The sequence below is a fragment of the Chionomys nivalis genome, chromosome X (genome assembly GCF_950005125.1).
Source record: "Chionomys nivalis chromosome X, mChiNiv1.1, whole genome shotgun sequence".
In the NCBI taxonomy this organism is placed as follows: domain Eukaryota; kingdom Metazoa; phylum Chordata; class Mammalia; order Rodentia; family Cricetidae; genus Chionomys; species Chionomys nivalis.
In genome coordinates this window covers 67,609,987-67,629,422 of record NC_080112.1, presented here as the reverse complement: position 1 = coordinate 67,629,422, position 19,436 = coordinate 67,609,987, and the positions used below count along the sequence as shown (strand labels likewise).

The window sequence follows — 19,436 nt, the reverse complement described above, 5'->3', positions numbered from 1 at the left end:
ATCACCACATTTTCCTGATCCACGGTGGCAGGCCCACCTTGGCTGTTTTTAAGCAAAGTGAAGCCAGAAAATTGACATCTCTCAGACTTGGTCACTTCTATTCCAGTGCTCTTGATGGCTAGTCAAGGGACCAAGATTCTCCTTCTGGCTCTCGGAGAACCGTGACATAACCTGGGCCATCTATCACACCAAGCCTCAACTTCCTTGTTTGTGAAATAAGGATAATAATCCCACAACACAATGGGACTAATCAACATATCAACACAGTGTGTACCTCTTATCATCTACAAAGCATGTTCCATATTCTCATTGTAGCACAGGTCTCTCTCTCTCTCTCTCTCTCTCTCTCTCTCTCTCTCTCTCACACACACACACACACACACACACACTAGCTCCATACCTTGTCCCTTTAACTTGGGGGAGTCACAAATTCCATTTGTGAGTGTAGGCTAGCCAGAGTGTTTGCAGTTGGTGTTTGCTGAGATCTGGGCTATCTCTTTAGGATAGACTGTGGGCACTGGAAGGGGATGAGAGGGCTACATTTGATCTCTTCTCCATGGGGTAATGGAGGCACACAACTATTTAATGACCAAATGAGTGTGTTTTACACGTGGGGGTGAGGATTTGCTCAAGGTCACGCAGTGAGTCTATTTCAGAACTAAGAAATCTGACTCTGTCCCCTTCCACCTAGCCATTCTATATCCCAGAATCCTTTCTAGTTCTCTCCCAGATGATTATAAGTGAGGAGCCCGCTTCTCTCTTCCTGCCCTCCAGCCTATCCGCAATCATATTCTGGGCTAGGACAGTTGGCCATCGGGATGGCTCCTCTGCGCCCGGTTTGGTACTGTCAACTGAACCTTAGGACATCTGAGTTTCCGGCAGTCCCTGTCCTGTCCCTTACACAGGGCCAAAATCTTCCTGAGGAAAAGGAGGCTCCCGTCAACTTCCTTCAAGCCCAGGAGTCTCCTTTTTGCTCTCTGCATGGGCAAGAGTATGGAACACATCTCCTGGGTGGCAGCAACTTAGGAGGAAGGGCGGCAGCAGCCATTTCCTATCCTGCGAAGGCACCACCCTCCCCATCTGTCCCTCCCTCACTTCCCGAGTTCTGTTGCTGTCACAGGCCAGAACAGCAAAAGGACTCCAAAAACTGCTTTAAAACCCGAGAACTTTGAGCTGGAAAGACCACAGAGGTCACTTAATCCCACAGCCTCCCCTCCGAAGGATGGCCAGCTCTTGCAGTCAGAGAGTGTTTTACCCAGCCCCTTACAGTGTCAAAGGACCATGACCCTGGACAGAATGGACATCTGGCCAACAGTGTTGCTGGGAATGGGTATGCAAACGATAAACAAATGAAAAGGATTTTTGTTATTTTACGACCGGTTTGTTATAGGAATCCTAGGCTGGCCTTGAACTCACAGCACTTCTCCTGCCTTAATCTCCTGAGTGCTAGGATTACGGATGGGTACTACCATACTTGGTAAGGAAACATTTAATAAAAGCCAAAGTAGATCCAGCACCAGCTCTGTGTCAGTTAGTCATTGTTCCAGGGCATTTAAAGTAATATTGAACGTTTACAAAGACACTCTAAAGTAGATATTTGATTTTTCATAACCCTCACTGTTGCCTCCACTTTACCTGTGAAGAAACACACAGAGGCTTGTCACAGGTGTGCAGCGTGCCGCGCTCCCACAGCCTATACGTTGCAGTGACTGAAGGTGAAGCTGGAGTGCTATTTTCACCTGCATAATGGTGAGGCTCACACTTGGGAGGTGCTGGAACTTTTGCATTCATTTACCCCCTAGGGGATGAGGGAAAGAATGCCGAAGATGTAACCTGAAGCTTTGATTTTAAGCAAGGAATGTCTTTGAAGTCCCCGCTCTTATCTGAAACATCCTTGTGAATTTTCCAGTTGACTCGAGTATACGTCCCCATTGCTGTTTTCTTCTTTACGCCTTTAAGTTGGTTTGGCATCAGAGGACGATGGCTAACTTTGGTCTCATGGATTTCTATGCTCCATTACCACTGCTTTGTATCCCAGAAATTCCAGACACTGGGGGTAGGACAGGCCCTCAGTCAATTAGAATAGCTCACATTTGTGGCATGCTTATGGTAGGAGCCAAAATTCTGAGCACCTTTGTCATATAATTTTTGTGATTCACATAATGCCTGTCTGTTTGTTGACTTGCTTGTTTTTGAGATAGTGTTTCACATTTTAGCTGGAACTGGGCTGGAACTCACTGTGTAACCCAGACTTTATCTCAAACTCATGGCAACCATTCTGCCTCATCTCCAAAGTGCTGGGTTTACAGGTGAGCCTCTATACCTGGTTCTACTCATAAACTAATCATCAACTCTGAAGAAGTTGAAGTATTCCTGCCGCCTCCATTTTTGAAGAGAAAACTTCAGCAGAGTAAACTTGCGTAATTTGCCCAACGTCACGATTTGTGCTGTCAACTCTGGCTCGTACCCACTGTCCATACTGGCTTTGAAGGCCCAGAAGAGTTTCTCTTACCCTCTTCCTTCCAGCACTTCTCCCATGGGCAACTGCTTGATCATTGACAAGCAGCAAACGTTCCAATCAGGTGGGCAGAGCCCTGAAAGTAGGGATGCGGTTTCTTTTCCCCACCCCAGCTTTCTTCACACCAACGCTAAGACCACAGCTAGGTGGCCTACATAGTGTTCCTCTTTCACACTTGGCCTCTCACCTGTTGCCTAATGGTTACAGCACCAGCTTTTCACCCACAGGTCCTATGCCACCCTTTATGCAAAGCCTTAGTTTCAGAACTGCTTCTTACCGCCTATGGAATGAGTCAAAGTGCTGGCTGAACTCCCACCGCCAACTCGGCTGACCTTCCCAGAATGCAATATTAGCTGCATGCCCTTCCAGTGTATTTCATGTGCCCGTATCTCTCCTGTGAATGTTCATTGGATTTTCTTTCTTCTCACACCAAAAACATTTACATGGTAACCCCAAGGTGTCTGAAAGCCTTCAGGTACTGTTATCGTCCCATTTTATAGGGGAAGAAACTGAGGCATAATGATGCCGAAGTATTTTTGCCCTGTCTACTGCATCTGGAAGTCTCACAAATCTCTTAAGTATCCCCTATAGAGAGTGTAAATCATTCCTTCTCTTTTTAAAAAGTGTGTGGGTGTGCGAGGGTGGGGGGGCTACATGAGTATGTGCCCCACGTATGTGCAGGAGTCTGCAGAGGCCAGAAGAGACAGTCTGAACTTCTGAAATTGTAGTTACAGGTGGCTGTGAGCTGCCATGTGGACACCAGGAACTGAACCCTTGTCTTCTGCAAATGTGGTCAGCTGTCTTAACTACTGAGCCACCTCTCTAGCCCCCACCATTCCTTTTCTTGATGACGCCACAGCTCAGTTGCATTAGCGGTGATTCCCAATTAAAGGTAATTGTCTGTATGTCTTTTTGTCCAATAAGCGTGAATTTTCTTGGGGCTGGAGAGATGGCTCAGTGGTTAAGAGCACTGGCTGCTCTTCCAGAGGACTTGGGTTCAATTCCCAGCAACCACATGGCAGCATATGTCTGTAACTCCAGTTCTAGGGGACCTGACACCCTCACGCAGACATACATGCAGGCAAAACACCAATGCACATAAAATAATGAATAAAATAAAGGAGAAAAGAAAAACTGCTCATCTTTTAAGAAAAAAGACTGACTTTTCTGAAGGCAGTGACTGCATTTTACTAGAGAATATTCCCTGCCCAGGAAGGGGTTTGTCACAGACTTGATACTTCGAGGATGTTTGTGAGAGGCTGGCATGAGCAGTAACTGAAGCACCTATCTGACCAGGTGAGTCCCAAACCTGCAAGGAGCCATTACCAAACCAAATGACGGCTCAATGCCCTGAGATGCTCTTTCTTCCCCCAATATTTGGAATGAAGGAGCATAAGAACACCTCAGCAACCAAGTAGGAATTGCAATCTCAGGGGACAGAAAGGAAGATGACAACCCTGGGACTGCACCAAACCAGACCTCACAGTTTCAATGTCCCTCTGGCTGAGGAGACATCTAGCTAGTCACCAAAGCCAGCGCTTCTGGGGCTGCTCTGGGAACTGCTAGCTTCTCCGCTTTCCTCCCATAGGCCCCATGGTTGCTTCTGGAAGGTCAGTTCATATGGAAAAGATTGAAAGGCTTCCGCTCACCCCAGGGAGTTGGGGTTTGTTGTTTTTGGTCTAAACCACTATGCTTTGGTGGTGAACTCGCTCTGTCCTCTCTTGACTGGCCAAATGCACTTGGTGGAAAAGTAAGCGGGGAGTTTGGATCCAGCTCCGGGCTTAGTCCTGGCTGTGGCACACAGGAGTTCCATAACCTTTGGCAAGTTACTGGACCTGGGTTTCTTCATCCAGAAAGTGGATCCCTCCCCCCGCTCCGTGGGATCCTTGGGAGAATAATTCTGGGCAGGCAGAGCACTGTGTGCGTGGAAAATGACCTGCCACAGATGGACTTTCAGGATTCCTGTTCCTTCCAGTGGTACGCCACACCTTTGCAAAGGCGAGTCTCGGGCCTTCCCCAGCCTTGCCTGGCATGCCTATGGCCCAATTCCGGACACTCAGTAGCTTGCCCGGTCTTAAGTAAAATCAAAGGGGACTAAGCCTTTGCAGCCAAACATTGAATTGGAGGTTCTCAACCTGTGAGTCATGACCCCTCTGGATGGACACATATCCTACATAGCAGATATCTACATTACAATTCATAACAGTAGCAAAACTACAGTTTTGAAGTAGCAATGAAAATCATGTTATGGTTGGGGGTTACCACAGCATGAGGAACTGTATTAAAGGGTCGCAGCATTGGGAAGGTTGAGAAAACTGCCTTAGATAGTTATTGGATAGGCGACTAATGGGCACATGAATATAGGTTATTTTTCCCCAGTGCTGGAGAAAGCAGCCTCTAAGGACAGCAACTCTCAAGAAGCCTGGGAGACAGACACTAGCTTCAACAGAGCTGGCAATTCACTCTGGGCCATGTTAACTAAGGGAAGTATAGCTGGGCTGTAGCTCAGTAGTCACTGGTAGAGCTACACTCTACTAGCAAGCACTGAGCCCTGAGTTCAGCTGCCCAGCTAGAAGAGAAGACGGGACTCGGGAGACAGAGGGCAGCGTATATCTGCCTACCTGAACCGTCAAGTGGATCAAACACAAAGGCATTGGTCAGATGTGTATGTCAATAGGAAGAGCCTAAGTAGAAAGACGAGAGGTGGGATTCAGACTCAGCTTGACTGGATCCCTCAGAACTATAGGCCTTGTCACATGATAGGGACATGGAGAGAGCCTTGGCTTGCTGTCTTAAAGTTTGGGGTGGCCCAGCAAGATAAACCTGCCCAGTGAGGCTCATCACACTCAGACACCTCCCTTTTGTCCTGCACACCACTTCCCCACTTTTTCTCTACCGTAACCTTGGGGTGTCTGTTTTATATTCTAGCTTACCCAAGGAATCTCTTCTCTTTGTCCAACTTATTGTCCCTCCAAGCCTAGTAGTGCCACCTCTATCCCACTCTGCCTGCCACTTGCTGTTGCCTCTGCTCCCCTTACTTGCCCTCTCTGGACTGTGATACCTTCATTTCAGCATTAGGATTACCATGGAGGAACTGGGTCAGGGGAGAACTAGGGAAAACTGAACCCTTCGCCTGTCCCATCTTGTTTTTTATCAAAAGCATATTGTCTGCATCTGTGGCTTCTTTTAGGACTCAGTAAGCTGGGTTCAGGGAAAGTGTCCATCAAAGGAAAAATTTAAAGCCAATAGACAATGGTGGAGCAAGCCTTTAATCCCATCACTATGGAGAAAGAGGCAGGTGGATCTCTGTGACTTGAAGGCCAGCCTGGTCTACAGAGGGAGTTCTAGGCCATACAGGGCTAAATGGTGAAACCCTGTCTCAAAACAACAAAAACAAAAAACAAGGGGCTGGAGTGATAGCTCAGTGGTTAAGAGCACTGTGTGTGTGTGTGTGTGTGTGTGTGTGTGTGTGTGTGTGTGTGTGTTGAGTTGGATTCATCCTTTTTTGGCAATTCTGACTTTATTATTAACTATGCGGTTCCACACAATTTTAATTAAACAGATTTTGAGAAAATATACTTGGATCACTAACAGACGTTGGCAATATGACGAAAGTGTTAAAGCATTTATATAAGGTGACAAGATACACCACTGCCCCATCAGACCCAGAGAGTTGTACACTTCATAGAAAAAGAATAAAAATAGTTCATTGGCATTTAGCTAGCATTATTCTTTGTATTAAGAAAAGTTTTGGTTCAGCTGGGCGGTGGTGGCGCACACCTTTAATCCCAACACTAGGTAGGCAGAGGCAGACAGATCTCTGTGGGTTCGAGGCCAGCCTGGTCTACAGAGTGAGTTCCAGGACAGGCTCCACAGAGAAACTCTGTCTCTAAAAGAAGAAGAAGAAGAGGAGGAGGAGGAGGAGGAGGAGGAGGAAAAGGAGGAATTTTCATTCTTTTTTTTTTTTTTTTTTGGTTTTTTGAGACAGGGTTTCTCTGTGGTTTTGGAGCCTGTCCTGGAACTAGCTCTTGTAGACCAGGCTGGTCTCGAACTCACAGAGATTTTCATTCGTTTTTGAAACAGGGTCTCACTATGTAGCTAAGCCTAGCCTCAGACTCTAACTCCCCCTGCCTCAGTCTCTGGGCTACTAGAATTATACAGGCCTGCAGTTGCCTACTGACTTAGCACTGAACTCAGCACGTAACAGTGATTCTTACCATTTCTAAAGCCACATTTGTTTGTTTGTTTCTGGAGAGGTGCACCTGTGTGGCCATCAGAGGACAACTTAGACTTGGTTCTCCCCTTCCACCACATGGATTCTGGGGACTGAAGTCAGGTTGCCAGGCTTGGCAACAAGTGTCTTTACCCACTGAGCTATGTCACTGGCCCACTTGCCATTTTTAAGCAGTAATGACGTTCCAGGCACCGGTGGCTCACACATTAACCCTGGACCCACTTCTTTGGTCCTTTAGTGCCTCTGCAGGCACTGAGAACTTCAGCAATTTGTCCAAGGTCACTCAGTGAAGAAGGGATGTAACTCTGTATTCAAACACAAGTGGCTGGAGTAACCTAGGGCTTCTTCCAGCAGCCAAGCAAGGCGACATGATGCTCTCCCGTTGTTCCACCAGATTTGCTGAGGCAAAGCCTAAGTCCTGGGCCATTTCTCCAAATAGCCTACAGTGGCAACATGCTAAGTTTGTTAAGAAAATGAGGACCCGTTGGCATTTTCAGAGTCTAGAAGAAACAAGCAACAGCTGTGGTGGCATCTTAGCAGGGCGCTGGGTGTGCCCATTGCATAGGACTCTACAAATTTTCTCCCTTTCAGCCTTTGCTGACCTTGTTACTCCAGATCACCCCCATCTCCCAGCGTGGCTCACCTCCTTCCTTTTTCACTCTTTTTTTTCCTGGCCCCTCTCCCTTTGTCTTCCTCTCTCCTCCCTCCTCTTGCTCAGCAAGATTCATAATAACTTACTAAACCACAACCCTCCTCTATTTCCACTTTCCAGGGGAATTTTGCAGCTGGTCTGATTGTCTGTCCTGATTGATCCTCCCCACTCCCCTCGCTGGCCACATTCATCTCTATTCCGGGCCCCACCTACCTCCCCCAGGCTAGTTCCCTCAACTTTAACCTCTCACCCCACAGGTAAATTGCAGAGGCTTGCCCCTTCCCACTTCAGCCAGCCATCCCAGCTGCTCACTGTCTGGACAAGTCCCTTATCTTCCAGGTCTCTTGGTTTGCCCATCTACTTGTTGACTGTTAAAAGGGCCCGACCGAGGTAGGATGGAATGCTTGACCTCTGACGTGCTTCCCGCCTCTCATTGCCAGAGGTTTCGTATCTGGTTTGTTAGGGGACTGAATATTCTTCCCCGTATCTTTCTACTTCCTTTATAGGAATACGCATTTCTTTATTTGGCAGGCAACTTTGAAAGAATCCATTGAAGCGAAAATCTGAGGAACTAGATGCTAAGGGAGGCAGAAAGCGGAAACAAGGCTTGCAGAAATTTCACAGTAATGAAAGTGCTTGGAACAAGGCCAGGCCAGTACCCACTTGGTAGAGCAACGATATTTGACAAGCCAAGCAGTTTTAGAAAAAATGGTCCCCTCAACTAGGTTTAGCTTCAAAGAAAGGTCAGGGGACCATGCATCTGGAAATAGATAGTAGTCGGGCATCCGCAGCTCTAGGTGTGTAGCCCATAACCCGGAGATGCTGTCCCCATTGCCCGGGAGCACCAGTTGCCTGCTCTGCACAAGACGGGGGGGGGGGGACGGGGGGGACCGGTAGGGGCACTGGGGACAGAGCTCCCGATGGGCTGAGGCTTCTATTTCAAAGGTGCAAAGACAACATGGAGATTAATAGAGAGCCCCTTGCAGTTCCTAGGCTGCTTTCATCTGGTTTGCTTTTACAGCAACCCTGTGAGATAGTGATATAGGAATGGTTATCCCACTTACAGATCAAAGAGGAGACAGAACTCACTCAAGTTGATTTGACAGCAAGGGTAGCCAGACCTTACTCAGAGTGTTTTGACTCCAGAACCAGTGTTCCCTTCAAAACCCTCATGCTCCTGCTTTTGTTTTTCTTTAAGGTACTGGAGACAGAACCCGGAATTTCATACATGCTAAGTAAGCACTGTACAGCTGACCTGTAACTCAGTCATCCTTCTTTCTTTCTTTTTTCTATTTTCTTTTTGTATTTTTTACTTCGACTCAGGCTAGCCTTAGACTTACAGTCCTTCTGCCTCAGCCCCCAGTATCTGGGATTATAGGTTTGGGGCACCAGGCTCAACAAACTTTTGTATTTTCTTTTAAAAGATATATTTTTACTTTTTACTCTTATTGTGCGTGTGTGCACGCGTGCGTACTCACGCGTGCCTGCGTGCTAGTGCGCGCAGGCGCACTTTGTGCGCCTGGGCGCACATATGCTCGTGCACGTGTGCTACGTGCTTGCATGCATGAGCAAATACCATAGTGCATGTGTGGAAGTCAGAGATGACTTGCAGTTTTTTAGTCCTCTCCTTCCTTCATGTAGGCTCCCAAGGTGGAGTTTAGGTCCTCCGGCTTGTTTGGTAACGGCTCTTTACCTGCTGAGCCATCTCACTAGACAACTTTTGCATTTTCAATAACGCTGATAATTTCTGGCAAACGATAACGCACACACATACACGGTGGGGGTGGAAGAGAGAGAGAGAGAGAGAAAGAGAGAGAGAGAGAGAGAGAGAGAGAGAGAGAGAGAGAGAGAGAGAGAGGAGGGAGAGAGAGACTCTGTAACAGTAGCTAACTCCAGAAAGTAAAGGATCGTGGAACTTGGGCTATCTATTTTTAGCCAGATACCCAGTTTGAAGTTTTGACCTGGAGCTTGTGTTTTACTTAATCTATATATTAAAGGAAACAGCTCAAACACAAAGCAGAATCTGATCCATATGATATCGCAGATATATAGTGTGCTGGGGATTTGGAAGAGGGAGGAGACAATGTTTGAGCTAGGATCCCCAGAATGGCAAAGATCTAAAGAGACTGAGATGGGGGAAGGGACATTCAGAATCCCAGAGGCTGCAAAGTTTGCCATTCTCTCTCAGCAGTGCTTGCTAACTTCTGAGACAACAGACCTGCTGCAAAGGAATTTTTCCTGAACAATTAGGTGCACAGAGTACGTAGGATTTCCTGTTTCCTTTCCTTACTTCATGCTGTATTGTGGTACCTGTGTCAGAGCCCCAGGCTTGGGAAACACCTGCTTTGATCCTTATGGCCTTCGGTTTTCCCTGGGCAGCTCCAGCTGGACCAGTTCAGCTAGACACAGACAGAAGGTGTTATCAGGACTAGTGAAGGCCACTCCTCCATCTGCTTTTGGCCATTTTCTATCAGAACCCAGGAGTTTGTGTCATAGTATCTGATGATCAGATTGATCACAGTTTTGGTTAATCATGGCCAAATCCCTTTGCAACAACATAAGCACAGAAAGGACCTTTAAAAACACAGACTCCAATTCTCTCGTTTTAATGATTCGGAAATCTGGGCCCAGAGAGAACAGCAATCTGCCGAAGGTCACAGGTCTGCTGGGAGTGAAGTCAACACATCCGGCCGGCCTGGTTGTACTTTAGTCTCAGGAGAGTGAGGAATGTCCAGCCTGGGAACTGGGTGTTTTCAAAGGTGCTTACTGGCTGATAGGAGAAGAAAAACACATCTGGCTTTTGGAGACCTGAAATCACAAGGCATTTCTTATCCTTCCCCATCACTCCACCAGAGATTTCTCGCAGGCTATGGCCTCTCTGGAGTGGGGGTAGGGCTCTGGAATCCTGACTCCATCAGGCAATCTCTATCCCAGAGGCCTGGGAATCCGTTCCTTGAGCCTCAGTTGATGCTTTTGTGATCTCAAGTCAGGTTTCTGGATAGAAGAATAACTCTTTCCTTACAGCCACTCTGAATTGAACCATCAATTGGGAAAGTATCATCTATATCTTGTCTGCAAGCTTATAGGGCTCTCTCGTCCCCCATGCTCACACTTAGCTCCTACAATCTAAAAACAGAGTAGTGTGACCTCCATTTGAAAACGTAAAGAAATGCCAGGGGTGGTGGTGCATGCCTTAATCCAAGTGCTCCAAAGGTTAAGACACAAAAATCACTAGTTCGAGGCCAGCCTGGACTCCATAATGAGTTCCAGATCAGCCTGGGTCACAAACAAAAAAGGAAGAGAACGAAGGCTCAGAGAGGCATCACAGAGCTGACGGCCAACAGTCAGACCCAGAACTGTCCAAATTCTCTTGCCATTCTAGAGTTACTTTTTTTTTGGTTGTTTTGTGGCAAAGATGCAAGAATGTATAGATAATTACAAGGAAGGATAGAAAATCAGGAAAACTGTGCCAACCCAAGACGAAAAAGGAATCCCTCACTCTGGAGTCTAGTTGATATTGATCAGGTAAGAATCAGAAATTCCAGTACAATTAACATTTGCTGTGATCATTGCCTACATATAGACAATATTTCTTTTATATAGAATTATATATAATTCTCAAATGAACATGTTAAAATAGCAATTGACTATGCTTAAGGCCTAAGCAGGTATGATCTTGAATCTGGATGGCCTTACTCCTCTGGATATTTCCTGGGAATCACACAAGCAGGCTCACTATTTTTTTGTTTACAGTGAAGATCTCCTCACTTCCTCCACTATGTTGTCCGAAATTACTTTCTGCAGCAAAATCAAGGCTCCAACTTTACCTAAGTGGAGGCAAAGTTAAAGTATAAGGGAACTCCTTAGACTGTTGCTATGTCTCAGCCTCCCGTCCTCTGCCACCTCTGACACGTAGATGAAAGGATGCAAGAGGATGAAATGGTTCCAAAATGTTCTCCCTGTATCTGGCTCTACATCAGATATGAGGTTACAGAGAGAGAGGAGACAAGGTTACTATTCCTGAGGAGCCGCCGCTTTACTCAGCGCTGCGCAGACTTTTGTTCTAAAGCTCCCCTCTCCCGCAAAGACCAAGCAAAGTAAAATTCTTTCCTCGGGAGCTAGAGGAAAATTCCACACCCACGTTTTATCCTAAAATGATGTTTTGCCCCAGATCTTTGCAGACAAACAAGCCATCCTAAGCAGATGGATGGGCTTGGAAGCATCCTCCAGAGAGGGTCTGTCTCCTTTGGTCTTGGGGGAGAGGATAGTGTGTTTTTATGTGACAATGGTCCTTTCATACTGCAAAAACTTGGATTTTGGTAGAGAGGTTCTGTGTGCATTTGCAGTGATGCCCTGGTGACATGCATACCTATAGAAACCCCAAGCTGGGTGGAGCTGATTTTCTTGCAGGGCTGTATTTATATTTCTCTGAGACCCAAAGGTGACTACACATTTCCCCTTAAAACTAGCGATGGACTATCCATGTTTTTCAGCCCAGAAACTGGAACTGTAAAAGACCTAAAGGCCCAGGAATGTTGGGAATTTTTTTCTGGTTTTCTAGCTCACCCTTTTGCACTGGTCCTATTAGTAACGGGTAGGGTATGTACTCCTCAGTAGTACGGAGCTGAGGTGGCAAAGCCAGGTAAACACACAGCAGCTCTTCGGAAGGGTGAAAGAGCTTATCTTAGGAGACAGTTAGGGGATGGCAAGGGACTTGCCTGCACTGAGTTTGCAAAATCAAGAAGCTTGTACTTCACAAAGCCTAGATATTGGTTTGTTTGTTTGTGGTGCATGTGTCTGTGTAATTAATATCTGTTCCCTCTAGATTTTAAGGGAAGGATCTAAGTGAATGTGTACTTTGGCTATCCTCAAACAAGAGAGTAGTCCAGCTCTTTCTTTGGCCATAGCTTAAAGAGAGCAGGGCATTGCTGGGGGTCAAATGTATCGATAATATTGGTGAGATCAAAGTATGACAGTTGCAAGTGAGGACATGGTATGAGCAAGGGCTGGAGAGTGTCAACCAACCGCTCTTCTCCTCCTTATAAGTCTCCTTTTGAACATTTTCTCTTTCCAAACCTTGAAGGACTCCCTGTTTGTTTTTTGATATGGGAGGCCATTCCCTTCCTCTGTGGAATGTATGCCCTGAGCTCTCCTGCTCCAGGGACGAATAGTCACAAGGTTGGAGGTTTGTGTTCCCAGGAACCCCGCTTCCTATGTTTTCCTTTTTCTTTTCAAAAAACGCAAACTCTTCCTGTTTCTGGGTTTGGGATGTGGAAGGTCACACAGCGGGAACCTCCAGCAAACAGTTCAGACAGGGACTCGGAAAGCTGGCCCTGGGCTGTCCTGCACTGGGCGGGGGGGGGGGGTGTTTGAATGGCTTCAGACCCATGAGAAAACATGGATGATGAGAAACAGCATTCAGGTTGTGGCAAGGGTCAAGTCTGCTTCTGACACCGCTTTGCCCTGCTTCTCCACAGCAGACCAAAGCTTGGCCACCATGGAGCAATCAACAGCATAGTGCTTGATCTCCCTGTGCATTGGGAGGCTAGCTGAGGAGGTCAGAGGGACTGTGGTAAATGATCGTAGTCCAGGAAAGAACAGGGTCTGAGGAGAACACCGTGGAAGAGTAGGTGTTTGTCTCTATTTCGTCACTCACCTCGCTAGCTACATGTTCCTCCAAACTTACTTACTTATGCTGGGTTTTACGTTCCCAACGTCAGTGAGCACATTGGTCTACGCAGCAACTAGGTCCCCTCTACCCCAAACGCCAGAAAAGTGTAAATGCCAACAGTCACAGGGAAGGTGGACTATACGGCTCTCGTGAAACTCTAAGGGATACAAACAGGATGAGTAAGTAGAAGTTGATTTGCGCCCGATACAGACTCAATAACATTCACTGGGCCAAGTAGCAGGTACTTGAAAACTTAACACTAAAAAGGCGGAGGCATATGGACAACTGCAAGTGTGAGCCCTCCTGAACTACATGGTTAGGCTCTGTCTAAAACCAGCCCAGGAGAAGGAGGAGAAAAAGGAGGAGGAAGACTTTAAACTGAGTAAGAAATGACAAAGGTTCACCATACCTAGAAGGTTTGATCAGAGCCCAAGTGGGCAGATAGGAGAAATGGTATAAAAATGGAGCCAGCTAGTGCCTGAATGCGAGGTTCAGCTATACTCCCTAACATGTGTTTTTATGTGGAAAACTCAAGACTCCAAACTATATCTTCAGGAGACCCCCCCCAATTTGTAAAGCTAGAACTAACTGAATCAAGAAGGTAGGAGATACCCCTCAACTCTGTCCTCTATCCTGGCTCCCAAGGACTCTCTGGGGATTCTAGGACTCCTCAGTACTTGCTGTGAGAAGCATTCATTAACATGGCTCTTACTGACTCTTCCTATCCTGAGATGTAGGGCAAGCTCCAGGTTCTAATGATTTAGTGGGAACATGTGTTACATGGATCTGCACCATTGACTGAGGCTTTTGCGTTCCCAAAGCTATATCATCTGAATCCAGTGGGGCTTTCTGTTGATTTATAATAGCTAATTCAGAGCTGACATGATAGGGAAGAAGGTATAAAAATTCACCAATCCTATTGCCAGAAGTTCTTTGACTATACTATCAAAAAAAAAAAAAGTTCCTGGAAGATTCACTGTTTATGTGAAGTCCAGGGCTTAGATCTGGAATACAGAGGTCAGACATGTGGACAATATACAAGAGCTTGATGGTCTATTGGAGAGAGGAGAGAAGAAGACAGTATCAGATAAGGTAATGCGTTGTAATGGAAACACAGGCAAGATGGAAATGCTATCTAGATGGCGGCATGACAAACTGGCAAAGCTAAGGATAGAGTTCAGTGGAAGAGAACTTGCCTAACATATGTAGCCAAGGGTTTGATTCTTGGCACTATAAATAAAAGGCAGAGGAGGCATGGGAAAGTTGTACTAGTACAAAAAGCTTGGCGGTAGAGAGAGCATTCATTAAACAGTAGAATCCATCCATGCCTGAGTTCCTGTAGGTGCAGATGGAGGGTTGTGATAGTGCGGGTGGCAACGAAGGGGCAGATTTAGGAAACATTGCAAAGCGATCTCTTGTGTATGACTTGGTGGCTGAATGGCAGCATGTAAGAAGGATGAGGGAGCCCGTGGTTCTTGCTTGAGTGGCTAAGTGCATTAACAAAGAAAGGGAGTCCCGGATGACGGGGTCTCCTGAGGAATGATGGAAACCTGTGATCTCTGGTGGTGAGTTTGAAGGAAACACAGGCCCTTCTGTGACTGTGCTAACAGCACCTTCCAGACCCTTCTTAGACTAGCACTCTGCCTGCAATTCCGATTCCTCTCTGTCCTCTAACATCTGGATTGGCTTGGGCTATGAAAACGGGCAGGTATATACTGTGTCTCAGTGTGTTCATCTGACCTTCCCCTACAAGGCTAAGATGAACTCCGTTTCACACTCTTGACCACAGGAACGAGGAGGTGAGGCTTCATAGCACCTTTGGCCCCAAAGAAAGAATTTAAGGTTCTCCACAGCCCTGGAAATCCTTACCATCTCCCCTTCTTTAAAATCTTGAAATTGGCCATTCCATCAATCCTACTACCATTCAGTTTGACTCCTGGCACGGTGTAGGACAGTATGGAGGTGGGACATATGAGACAACACAGAGTCAAAAATGCAGGAGACCATGGTGACTTTTTGGTTCAAACTTCTCATTGATCAGATAATGAAACCAAGGTCCAGTAAAAGCAACTCTCTCTGTGTCAGAGAAGGAGTTAATGGCAGGGTTGGGACTAGATGCTAGGTCCCTCAGCTCAAAGCCAGCTTCTGTCTTGGCTGAAAGCCAGTGTTTCTGCCTGTAGATTATGGCTGAAAGATTTCCTGTCCTAAATGATAATCCCTTCCAGATACCCCTACAACTAAAGAGATGTTTATGATCTTCCAAGTTGCTGAAGAAAATATCTGTCGAATGATAAACAAGGCATGCTCCGCCAATCTTCTTTGCAAAATACCAAACAAGGAGTGACTGAGTCTATCAAGAATCAGCTCTAAGGATGATTTAGTTCTTTTCAAATGAAGGAAGTGGCCTGAGTTGTGATGACGACGATGATGGTTTTCATATGCTTGGCATTTTAGTCTCCTGCCCCTTCTGAATTTGGGAGGTGACACCCAATAGCATCTTGAATTTATGTGTTTAAGTGGCCAGATCTGTTTCTATTTTCAACCTTTTACATAGTCCATCCTACCACTCAGAATTGGAGGGAGGGTACTGGACAGCTGATAGGCAAAGTCCAACGCAGAAGACAAGCCTGCAGCCAGACTGGAGCCAGTCGGGTTGGGAGTAGGAGCTCTGGTTACATGCAAATATTACCCCCCAGGTTGCTGCAGCCACTTGAACAGGAGCCTGGAGAGAGGCTCGGAAGGGCTTTCGGCAACAAAGGAGCTTTGTGCAGTATGAGCAAGGGGCTTCAGAGAGGATTTGGCACAAGAGAGGTAGGAGAAAGGCCCGGGCCCCCTCATCTCTGTAGGCTGCTGGACAGGTGAGCTAACAGCTTCCATAGAAATGTGGAGTCTGCAGTTGGAGTCATTAACTTCCGAGCAACACACACCTTAGCGGGGCTTTAGTGAAGACTAAGTAGTTGTGTAGCTAGGGACACTTGGGCCCAGAGAGGAGAAGAAAGAAGCCTAAAGTCACATGGCTGGCAAGGGACAAAGCCAAAACCAAAACCAAAATAGAGATCTTCTGCCATCACTCCTCCGACCTGTCAAATATTGGAGGCTGGTTTGGATTATGGTTTTATTTGGAGGAAGTGGGTTCCTGTCGGGTTCCAGAAATATATCCATCATAGAAACAATCTATGGGGGAAAAAAATGGCAGGAGGCCTTAGAGGAAATGGAGGGTCGGTGAAAACTTGAGTATGGCGAAGGCCCCAAGGACTCCACATCTGACCTGCTAGTTCCTATTCCCATAGTCTATATTTTCCACTCTTAACTATCTTTTGGCCTGAGATGATTTGAGGCAGTATGTTGACTCCTTGAATTTAAATAACCATTGGTTTCATTTACCATCTATCAGGAAAAACATGACTAGTACCATAAAGCCTAATAAAGGCTACTAGTTAGAGTGGCTTCGTTACTGAAAACAAGGCTGACTTAAAGAAGTAGACTGACTACTCACAGCACAGGGTGAAGTGGTGGGGCAAACTCAGAGGCTGCTTCACGGACCTGCGACGCTTGGGAAGAACTGTGCGGGAAGTCTGCAGAAGGGTGGTGATAACAGGGGTCCTGGGCCTTCCACCTGAGTGCAAGCAAGCTGGGCAACCTTCTTGCCCTTTGCTAAGGGAAGACCATAGCAAGAGATCCCATTAACTCTCATACCAAGTTTTTCTCTGCCTATGGAACAGAGGAAAGTAACTCTGTCTTAGAGAAATCTTTGATTGACTCACCCTAGTAAGAAGATTATATATGCAAATCACAGGCCCCCGACAGATTTGAGGCACTATCTTGATTTTTTTTCCCTCTAAAATGTGTCTGGTTGGTCCTCTCCTCCCCCACTCTGCTCTGCTGTGCCAGCACTGAGGAGCACGTGGCTGTACTGCAATTTCTAGAAGGGAAGGATCTTCCTAAGGGTGGTTCCAGCAGAGGGGGTGGAGTCAAGACTGACCCCCAAACAAATGCTGATTCTACTGCCTGTGTTTCCTGCAGCCCCCTCTCCTCCTCTGGCACCATTTCCACAGGCCCCTGTCCCCACCCCCCACACTAGCCATCAGCTCACATTCTTCAATCCATCCAAACTCGTTGCGGAACTTAAGAAGCTGGCAACATTGGTCACATCCAAGAGGATTGTTTGGTAATTGAGAGACAAGGGCAAGAAGATATTTTGGGTTTGTCAAACTCTTGAATTTCAAAACAAGAAGGCACTGCCTATTCAACAAAAATAATAGAAGTCAAGGTTTCTGCTAATTCTCTCAGAGAAATATCAGAAAAACTCCCTTTGCTCAGTCCTTTGGCACTTTTTTGGGCACAGGCTTTCATTATGTAAGTAGACCAGCCTGGAAGCCATCAGTCCTGGACCTCTGTCTCTGCTTCCTGAATGCTGAGATTGAGGTGGGAGCCACATGCTCGGCTCAGCGTTTTGCTATTCCTGTGTCTAATCCTTGTGCGGAGATCATACTCATTTTCTCTAGCTTATTCCAGTTTTAGGATACTTGCTATTGGTAAGCACAGGTCTGACATCTGTAATGTGCTATATCTTATGATCCATCTCAGTCTTGTGGAAGAAGTCCCATTTTACTGATGTGGACGGCACTCCAGGGAGGAAGCAATTGACCAGGACTTACACAATAAGATCTGTAAGGAACTCTGGGCTAGTGCCTTGCTGCTGCAATTACCACAGTCATATAAACTCATAATTTCTGATGGCTTTTCCTTGACTTGACCTGAGAACATGTGTTCTTCAATAGACATTTTCAAACTCGAAGCCAAACCAATAGCAGGAAGAGCAGTCCCATCTCAGCGTCATAGATGGCGGCCTCTCCTGCCACCCACTGAACGGCATTCCTCTCTCCTCTGGAGGCCACACAATACCCAGCCTCCCAGGGCTCAGCACTAGCGAATCAACTTTGCACAGATATTCTTTTTGAAACTCAGGATGTAGACATGATGACCTTGAACTCTGATCCCTCGGCTGGCCTTCTGAATACTGGCTCAGCCATCTGCCTCACCACACCCCATTTTTGCTGTGCTCCGGATTGAACCCGGAGTTTCACGCGTGTTAGGCGAGCCCTTTACCAACTGAGCTGTATCTGTGGTTCCCCTGGCACCGATATTCTAACGAGACAACTCCGCAGCTGTAAGTGCATTTGTCTGGGATGGGGGGTCACTATTTCAGGGCCTGAGGGGTTTCTTTTAGCCTGTGCAGCTGGTGTCTGGGAAATGGAGAAGTTTGTCATTCCCTGAGTATGGGCAGCACCCGGAACTTGTGCACTTGGAGGTCCCAGGCGCAGAGAAGAAACTGTACTCAGCAAGAAGCCGTGGAATGATGGTGGGGGTGAGGAGCAGATGCGGACTGTGTGCTTGTCAAAGCAATGTTTCTTCTTCAAAATAGGTCTCTCTCATCCGCTGTCATAGCAATGCAAATAAACACCTCGGACCCTGCCAGTTCTCCTTTTTAGCAACCGCCACCCAGGAACTCGGCTTCCTCTGGTGGAAAAGTCCTTGGGAAGTCACCAAAAGCCCCCTCTGACTTCTGATAAGACTGCCTAAAGCAACTCCAACTATCTTGTAAGGTCATTGAGAACAAGGTTCCTAGGATCCCTTCTAACACCTCCACAAGATGCCTCCTCACCTTGATCTTTAGCGTGACACTTTCTCGACACTCTTCTGTTGCGGTGGCCACCCCCACCTCCAACCCTAACTGGCACCCAGAAATGATATCCATTCAAGTCAGGAGCTCCTCTTGATGAAAAAAAAAAGTGAATGAATGGAAATGGCTGAGGCCTTGATGACCTCAGCAAACCTGGCCTAGGCTACGAGTTCTGGCGGTGACTGCAAACCCTTTCCTGGCTAGCATCCTACGTTCTCTTGTTTGCCAAAGCAGTCATCCCTCTGCAGACAGCTGCATTCTCTTCAGCACAGTGAAGCTGCTTGCAGACTCACATCCAAGACGACACCAGAGGGCAGAAGGCGGATAGGTGGTCAGACTCCAAGAGACTTGCCAGAGAGCCGAGGGAATTATTTAAGTACACACGCCCCCTTAGTAGAATTAGTCCTGAGGTCTACCTCCTGGAACCCTTCCAGACATGAACCCCCAAATACCAAATCTCCTTCCTTCTACCTCGTCTTACCTCTATCCCTTTCCTGACACTTTGTCCAGCCGTAGTACTCTTGCCAGGGGGAAGAAGGCATCTGAGAACAAGGGAAGCACATGGGTGGCTGCCGCTTGCTGATAGCTCTGGAGGGGAATCCTCCCCTGGCTCACAGACAAGAATCAGACCTTCATCTGAGAATTAAAGAGGCACTGCCCATAAGCCGGAGCCAGAAA

General features: G+C 46.9%; 1 protein-coding gene across 2 annotated transcripts in view; it reads right to left on the bottom strand.

The window, feature by feature from the left end:
* Stard8 (StAR related lipid transfer domain containing 8) overlaps positions 1-19,436 on the bottom strand; it is a 76,465-nt gene that overhangs the window by 39,580 nt on the left and 17,449 nt on the right. The window lies entirely within an intron of this gene.